Genomic DNA, 9,408 nt, shown 5'->3' with positions numbered 1-9,408 from the left:
CCCCCCCCCCCCCCGGCTCATGTGCACATGCATATTCTCTCTCTCAGAATAAACATTTTTTTAATGAGGAGACATGATTTGTAACTCTGTATATTCCTGTATCTCTCTGATTTCAGTTGGTACCACTGTACTCCTGACTCATTGTACTGCAGCCCATTGCTTCCCTATTGGTCCTGAATTATCAGCCATGCTCCCTCCTCAGGATACTGGTGCCTAATTTTCCTCTGCCTACAATGCTTTTCCCTCAATACTCTAAGTGGCTCATTCCCCTGGTGCCTTCTGGACTTGTACCATGTGTCATCTTACTTGAAAGCTCTTGTCTTAATGTCTACACAGTATTTATCAATACTTAATTCAATTTTATTTATTTATTCTTAATTTATTTATATTGAGAGAGAGAAAATACACATGCATGTGCAAGCAGGGAAGGGGCAAAGAGAGAGAGAGAGAGCGAGCGAGCATCACAAGCAGGCTCCATGCTGTCAGCACAGAGCCCAATGTGGGGCTCCATCTCATGAACCTCAAAGTCATGTACTGAGCTGAAATCAAGAGCCATACACTCAACTGACTGAGCCACCCAAGCGCCATTATCAACACTTAATTCTAATACAGACACACAATTTTATTTATTAATTATTCCCCTCTACTAAAATCTAAGTCCATGAGACCAGAACCTTTGTTTTGTTCTCTGCTCTAATTCCAGAACTAGACAGGTACCTAGTCTGTACTAGGCACTCAACAAATATTCAATGATGAAGGAAGAAGAAAGACTAGAAAGAGCACCTGCCCTCTCCTTACTGGTCAAGGTGGCGTGGTATACTTAAGAATGAAAGAAATATTTTCTCTGATCCTCTGGACTTTGTGTACATGCTTTCTTATCCAATAAAAAATATACTTTCTGATAATAGGCTTCCTATTCCCTCAAAATTTAAGAATATAGGAAGAGTTATGAGATAAATTTAACACAATACTTATTGAATATAGTGAGCACGTTAATGAAAACATTTCTAGGCCAACAGAGTTGTGCTTATTTTGCTGACAATTCTGTATACATCTCATTCATTGTCTGTTTGTTTTAATATAAATTATTGTCAAATTGGCTTACATTCAACACCCAGTGCTCATCCCAACAAGCACCCTCCTCAATGCCCATCACCTGTTTTCTCTCCCCCCTCCCCCATCCACCTTCAGTTTGTTCTCTGTATTTAAGAGTCTCTTGTGGTTTGCCTCCCTCCCTCTCTGTTTGTAACTATTTTCCCCCCTCCCTTCCCCCATGGTCTTCTGTTAAGTTTCTCAAGATCCACATATGAGTGAAAACATATGATATCTGTCCTTCTCTGACTGACTTATTTCACTCAGCATAATATTTGTTTTTTTTTTAACACAAAAGAATGTCTATAAAAGCAAGACCTCTGTTTTCCTATAAGTTCACTCCCTACTGGATGATAAACAGAGTCAGAGTCCTTAAGATCATTGCCTTAGTAACTAATCATTGCACATGAAAAATAGGATGGTTAGAAATAACAAGTGAGGCAGGAAACAACAGGCCTCAAGAGGTTGCTGAGTAGCAGGAGAATCTGATTTTTAAGGGCTGATTTCCAACTCTCTACCAGTGCATAAATAGACCAAAAAGCAGAGAGGCCAGGCCACAAAAACATGAAATAGAAGCCAAACTTCTGTCTCCAACCTTTAAAAGAACAAAATATAGAGTATAAATTGCCTCCAAGGATTGCCTGAGGCATTAGTTAATGTTTGCAAAGAATTTTCAAGATGAAAAGTATCAGAGAAGAGCTAAATCCTACTATCTCAATAACTGGAATGCTATTTTTTTTTTCATGCTACATTACAAATACTTTTAAATACATTCTACCAAAAGAAAAGCCTGAACAGCCTTCCAAAGGGAAATTTCCATTCATTCATCACATTAACAAAGACACTCTGGGGACAGCCAAGATTTGCCTTCTGTGAATCTACTGCCATCATGAAGGTCCATATTTAAAATACATGAGTGAGATGACAGCCTATGGGAAGTCAGCACTCTCTTTAATTTGTTGCGAAGGAGTCAAGAAAATCACTTACCAACACACCAATCCAGTATTCCACTACATGTGCTTCTGCAAGTTAATTACAACGTAGCAGATGCACTATACCATGAGTTAGGGCCAAATGCTAATAATTCATATCCCTCCCCCAAATTTCATGATGCTATTGAGTTTTGGTCTTTGTAAGTTAGTGTTTTTTCAAAGAATGTTTCCTCTACCACCAGTAACAGCACCAGTAACAAAACATTAGAAATGCAGATTCTCACATTAGATCTACAGAGTCCAGAATTTGGAGATGGAGTTCAATAAGCCCTAAAACAAGCCCTCCAGGTGATTCTGGTGCATTGCATTATAAGTAATATTTAATTTATAATTTTTTAAAAACCTGACTATTAAAATCCAAGTGGACAGAATAATTGACTTACTACTAATTTATTTACTTATTTAGCCAATGTATACTAAGTGCTCATCTTGTAATAACTATTGCTCTGGAAGCCAGAGATTCTACAGCAAACAGAACAGACACAAACCCTGACCTCATGGATCATTAAACATTCTAGTTGAAGTAGGCAGACAGACAAACAAAATAAGCAAACTACATGGTATTTTAGAAAATAAATACTGTAGAAGAAATAAAACAATGAAAGGAATATGGGGCATTGATGAGAAGGGGCATACATGCATTTGATATGACATGGTTGTAGTTCATAAAATTTGAGCTTTGGGTCACTAATTGGTATGTCAGAGTGGTTTTTCACATCATTTTTCTAAGGCCCACTTATAAATTGACCTAAGATGTCACAGTTACGTAAGTATGTTTTAAGTACTTTACAAAGATTTTCAGAAATACATATTACATTTTGTATTCAAATCTTAGTTCTAAATGTAGCCCTGCTTTTACCCTTTTTGTATGTTTTAAACTTTATTTTTAGTACTTAAAATTGTTATTTAACCATTATATTAAATCAAATGTTTAATGACTGTACTGTATTTGGAAATGGGGCCTTTTAGGAGGTAACTAAGGTTAAATGAGGTAAAAGGGTGGGGGTTTGCGGCACCTGTGTGGTTCAGTCGGTTAAGTGTCTGACTTCAGCTCAGGTCATGATCTCACAGGTCATGAATTCGAGCTTTGCATTGGGCTCTGCTGTCAGCATGGAGTCTGCTTCAGATCCTCTGCCCCCCCCCTCGCCCCCCGTCCCTCCTCCACTCATTCTTTCTCTCTTTCTGTCTCAAAAAAACAAAAACAGAAAAAAGGTGAGGTGGGGACCTAATCCAACAGAACTGATGTCCTTCTGGGAAGAGGAAGAGACACCAGAAACGTATCTCTCTCTCTTTCCAAGTGCACAAAGGAAAAGCTACGTGAGGACATAGTGAGAAGGCAGCTGTTTGCAAGCCAGAAAGACAGGTGTCAGAAGCCAACTTTCCCAGCACCTTGATCTTGCACTTCCAGCCTCCAAGACTATAAGAAAATAAATTTCTATTACTTAACCCACCCAGTCTGTGGTATTCTGTCATGGCACCCCAAGCACACTAATATAGAAGTATAACCATCTCCTTTTAAATAAAGAGTTCATTTGCATTTTGAGAAAATTTCCTTTAAAGCTCCCTAAGCAATGCAGGCTCCCAAGACCATCACGACCACCAAAAGAAATGTGACTAAATTCCGCATGTCCTTTATAGTCTCCCCTGAGCAGCTGTTTGCAGTATTACATGATAGTGGGTGTGAAAAGTAGCCACATGTGGAAGACCAGGAGGTAGGACCAAGATAAAGAATAACTGGAGCACAACTTGTGGTCACCTCATTTGTATTAAGTAATATTCAAGAAGCAAGGGGGGATATAAAATATTCACACATGAAATGACTTCCATGTCTAGAATTTGCTTCAAAAGAATTCAGTGTAGGGGAAAGGAGAAAGTAGGCAGGAAATGAATGAGACAAGATTGGCCATGAGTTCATGATGCTTGAAGCTGAGTAGTGCATAGTATAGAATTCATTTTAGTTAATCATCAAATTCATCATTTTTTGACACATTTTCACGGATTGGTTGCTATATTAGGTGCTGACTATTCAATGGTGTGCAAAAAAAAGGCAGTTTTTTAAACATGTATTAAATAATATACATACAAACAACTATGTTATAAAGATAATTGCTATGAAGAAAAAAGTGCTAGAAGAGCACGTGATAGGTTCCTGCCTTAGATAAGGCTTTCCTAAGAAAACAACATTTGAGCTGAGCAGTCAGACCATTCTAGGTAGAGGTGGGCAAATTCTGGATGAGTACAGAATGCTTGTGTGAGATGACACTGAATAGTCAGGCATGGACAGATCATGCAGTGACCAGATTATTCAACAAATACAAAAGACAGAGCAAGATGCCAAGTAAAAACATGGGAATGAATACAACCCAGAAAATCTATATTGTAGGTCAATCTAGAAAAATAAATGACTAGTTTCTCCAAAAAATGTATTAGAAGGGGAAAAAAAGAATAAGAAACCTATACTCAAAAGAAATTTAAGTTACATGCTGAGCAATTATAATATATGGATGGACCTCATTCAGACCCTGATTTGAAATGAATATAGGGACTATAAAATCTATATGAGATAAAACAGAGAATTTGAGTTGGATATCTGATGAAGGAAGCAATCTCGATTTTTTTAGATGTGATAATGGTATTAAAGTTATTTTTTAAAAGAATCATAATTTAGATATCATGCTAAAATATTTACACATGAAATGACTTGCACATCCAGAATTTGCTTTAAAAAAATCAGCATAGGGAAAGGAAAAGTAGGTAGGAGATGAATGAGACAAGATTGGCACAGCTCATGATGCTTGAAGCTGAGTGTTGCATAGTTAGAGCTTTACTTTGCTTTCTTCTCTTGTGTCTGTAAATTTGAAATTATCCATAATAAAAATTTTCAAAAAGAAAAAAGAAAAACATTAGAAGAAAAAGGGCAATAGTGAAAGTGCATGGGGGAAAATCAGGGCTATGCATTTATCCAAACCAATGTCTCTTTTCGATTCATGTATATTGTGCTCATAAAATTCAAGATACCACCAACATTCAGGCCAGATGATTAAAGTCAGATCAATGCTACTAATAAACTTTTTAAGTACTATTTGAAATATTGACACAGCATTGGGAAATTTTGCAAATTTAAGCAGAAAGAATCCATTTGGAATCATTCCAAAAGTAAATTACATTTTAGGGGGTCTATTTGAGCTAGCTGTAATCAGCAACTCAAGTATTTTTTTTTAAACTCATTGACTATGAATTACATTTCAAACTAATCATCTTGTTTATTTCTGCTAAAATTTCAGAAACCAAGTGATCAGCCGAAAATTCCTGCCCTGCCAGGTCTCTTTTTTAAAGCTAAAGCAATTTTTCTGCCATAAATTCTGCTAGTGGGAGGAAAGACATTAAAATATCTTGCCAACAAAATAGAATGTAAAACACAAATAAGCCAAGAATTAAGCTTAAACAATTTAGTCATGCATTTTTGTTGGTTAATCAGGAAAGAGTAAAGGAATTCATAACAAAAATATATGACTGGGAAAGGGGAGATAAGACTGTAGGGAAATTGGCATCCATCAACTGGCACTTAATTAAATTGTATAGCCCTTTATATTCAAACTATTTTAATCAAGAAAAAAATTTTTAATCCCAGGATGCCTTAAATTCAAAAAGATGATCAGAGCTCTGTTCTTTTGCCTTTGAGGAACATTTTTCTGAGAAGTAACAGGAGTCCAAAATACTTCCTCAGCATGGGGAAGGTACATATGAATTTTTTTTTAAAAAGCAGCAAGTGTTTGTCTTATATCAGAACATTAGTGTTCAAAGCCAAATGATCCCTCTGATTCTTTTACTTAAAAACTCCATTTATATAATGTTATAGTGGCTTAGTCTGTTTCATAGGACTTGCCTCCGCCTTGGGGAAGAACATCATTTGGCTTTATCAAGGACACTAGTTTCAATTTAAACACATTTAAGACCAGCATGTGGCACTTCACCCTGCCCTAACTCCTTCTGTTCTACTTGCCAGATACTGGTGATCTGACCTCCTTGCCAAGTCTGTCCCCTATTTTTGCCCTCAACATTTCTGAGTTAGCACTGATGCTTCAAAGGGCCTTTGGTCTGACCTGGCACCAGCTATAATAGGTCTAGGCAGGTATCACCGTCTTACTCTTTTGTCACCTACCTTCTCCAGGACCATCCAAAGAAAGTTACTATTAGCACAACTCTTCTCAACAAAACCACAACTTACTTCACTGGATGTGTAGAACCTGTCCCCTATCTGCTTATACTCCAACTAATAGCCACACACACATTCCCACTCACATTGCAAGGTGGAATGGTGTATGGGCCACCAACACCAAGTGTCAAAGGAGTTCAAGAAATAAGACATTAATGAATAAGGGAAGAACATGGGAAGATGTATCTTTTCTAGCCAGAATTTAGATAGTTGGAATGATGGGAAAAGAACCAGTCTGGCAGGGGCCACTGAACCAGAAAGCCTTAACATTATGAACAAACGTGACATTTTTCTGAGGATGGTAAAAACACGGTACAAAGGCGCCTGCATGGCTCCATCGGTCAAGTGTCCAACTTCATGTCGTGATCTTGCATTGGTGAGTTCAAGCTCTGCATCAGGCTCTGTGCTGACAGCTAAGAGCCTGAAGCTTGCTTTGGATTCTGTGTCTCCCTCTCTCTCTACCCCTCCCCTGCTTGCCCTCTGTCTCTCTCCATCTCTCAAAAAATAAAAAACATCAAAAAATTTTTAAAAACACAGTAAAGACTGTGTACCATATAGTAGCAATAATTACGAAATCAGTTTGAAGAGGTTGCCATTTGTCGCAAGCTGTAGAGATCCTTAAATTCCAGGTATACAGCAAAACTTATTTTGCAGTTTTCTCTGGAGAAGATTTGAACAGGAGAGATCTGACAAAATCAATGATACAGAAACATCGATCTTGTGTGAAATTTACTAATAGAGAACAAAATAATGGTCTTGGTGGAGATAGACAGTGATAACAGAAAAAAAGGAAGAGGAGAAAAGCTGCTTCAAAGAAACAAAGCAAAACAAAACAAAAGAAAACAAAACCAGGATTCAGATACTAACATACAAGAAAGGAGGGGGACTTGTCCAAGATGTGACTCCTGTTTCTGGCTTAGTTGGCTGGACAGTGGTAGTATACACTGGCAGAAGAGAGCATTCAGGAAGGAAATTCAAGTTTATAGAATAGAGTGTGGGCGAAGAGAATATGTTTGCTTATTGGCAAGTCTGGAATCATGGCAATTAAGGAATTATGGAAAGAAACTTGCTGTGCAAGGATATTGCAGTGAGAGCATCTGCTTCAGACAGTATGGCAGACTTGACTAGATGAGCTCCTGGGACCCCCAACTCTTATATTTCTAGCCAAGTAGATGATGTGTGTGTGAGTTAGAGGAGTCGTTTTCCTGATTATCTCAGGAGTCTGAGTCACTTCAAGAGCAAGAAGACATGGGTTATGGTGCTGACTATAGCCTACAGGTTCTAAAATCTGTCTAATATGGATAACAAATCACAATGTCAGTTAGGCTGGGGATATCCCTTCTTAAAAACATGGGATTTCATTTCCATCCTTTTCTCCCTGGGAGTTCCCATTAGCTTCACTATGGGAGTCCTCATACCAGCTGCTGGCATCACATCTACCCAGCCCACTGTGATGCTATCATATATCATGCAGTAACCAACAACCATTACTTTTTGTTCAATTCTACTGCTGGAAGAAAAGATAAAAGAAAAGTAGCACCTTATATATTTGAGAATTTTTGTTCTGATAACTTCAACCAACAGACACCCAAAGGTAAACTGGGAAAACAGTGGTAGATTTAGTGTCCTAGTGACTGCATAAGAGTCAAACGGTGATAGATCTGCAACCATGTCACCTTGAGAAGGGTGACAATCATAGCTCAAGTTCCAGTGGAGTCAAGACAGATTATAATAATATGAAGCAGGCATCAAGACCAACAGCACAGACCACGGTACCTACTGAGTGTTGGGAGCAAATTCTGAGAGTGTGCGACAAAGAGTTCATTGAAGCAAAGTGGCATGAAACTGAGGTTTGACTGATTTGGAACAGGGCCAGAGCCCAGGTCAAGGGCATAGTGGTGGGAAACCACATGCAGTTCCCATCAGTTGATAGGAGAGGGGTAGTACTCCTATCTTGGCCACGGGCCTCTTTCATGGCCACCCTGCTTCACCCTGTGCACATGGTTCCCCTGCTCTTTCTGCTTATGGGCTTATTGGGCCTGTTCTGGACTGAGGCTGGAGCATGGTCATGAGGGCGGCCCCCTCTCCTTTTCTCCTGTCCTCACACACTTATCAGTACAGTCTTCACGGCTCTCTCTCTGGTGTCCAGGTCCTGAGAGCAATGCCCATCAACTCACCTCACCTTCTGGGACCAACTCTTACAAGTTGCTGAACTCCAGCCCCCGCTGACCCTTCAGGTCCCAGTGAGGATGTCACATCCTCTGACAAACCTGCCCTGTCACAGGCTGCTAGACCAGGTGGGTGCCTCTCTGTGCTCCCACAGCCCCACCCAGACTTACACACCACCCAATAACTGCCTGTTCACTTGTCTGTCTTCCCAGCAGAAGCTCCTGGGCCAGGGTTGTGTCTCATGGATTATTATTTTCTCAGCATCTAGCTCTTTAAATAAATAAACATGGGTTCAATGGGTTTGGATTAACCCTATATTAAAATAATACCTACAAATATGGAAATACATTAAGTCTGTACTTTTTGCTCTTGCTGAAGCCACCATACAAATTTCTACATTTCTATAAAAGCATCTGCTATGCTTCTAGTTGTTGAGGCATCTAGCTGAGGGCACATGTTGAAGGTCTGCTTATTTTGAATAGTAACTATCTGAAATGAACCAGTGAGAAATGAATGAGAATGTAGTCCCCTTTACAGGCTACAGAAGTATCAATATATATGAACACAGCACAATGTATAAACCTCTTGAATCACTAGGTTGTACACCTGGAACTAATATAACATTATATGTCAACTATATTTAAATCAAAAAAGTAACAATAAAGAGATATCAATATATAAAAAAAAGCTATGTGAGATTCTTTCTTACTTTGTATTGAACAACAACACAGTTTAAATCAGGGTTTTTCTCACCCTGAATAAATCTAGAGTGGATTTGAAATGCCATTAAGACTCAGTGAATTTTCTAATACAGTATTAATACAGTTATCTTATTAACAGAGTAAATTTAATAAAGTAAATTTCTACGTCTAAGACTGCTAACAAAATCTAAAGCACATACCTGCAAAAAAGCAAATGTGACATTCTGCAAAACACATA

General features: G+C 38.5%; 1 long non-coding RNA gene across 1 annotated transcript in view; it reads right to left on the bottom strand.

Annotated features, from left to right (window-relative positions):
* LOC121039079 (uncharacterized) overlaps positions 1–9,408 on the bottom strand; it is a 73,127-nt gene that overhangs the window by 59,972 nt on the left and 3,747 nt on the right. The gene's annotated exons all lie outside the window — the stretch shown is intronic.

This window comes from Herpailurus yagouaroundi, unplaced genomic scaffold (assembly GCF_014898765.1).
Source record: "Herpailurus yagouaroundi ecotype Mexico unplaced genomic scaffold, PumYag 166, whole genome shotgun sequence".
Lineage (NCBI taxonomy): Eukaryota > Metazoa > Chordata > Mammalia > Carnivora > Felidae > Herpailurus > Herpailurus yagouaroundi.
Note: the sequence above shows the minus strand (reverse complement) of the source record. Positions and strands in the feature narration are given on the sequence as shown.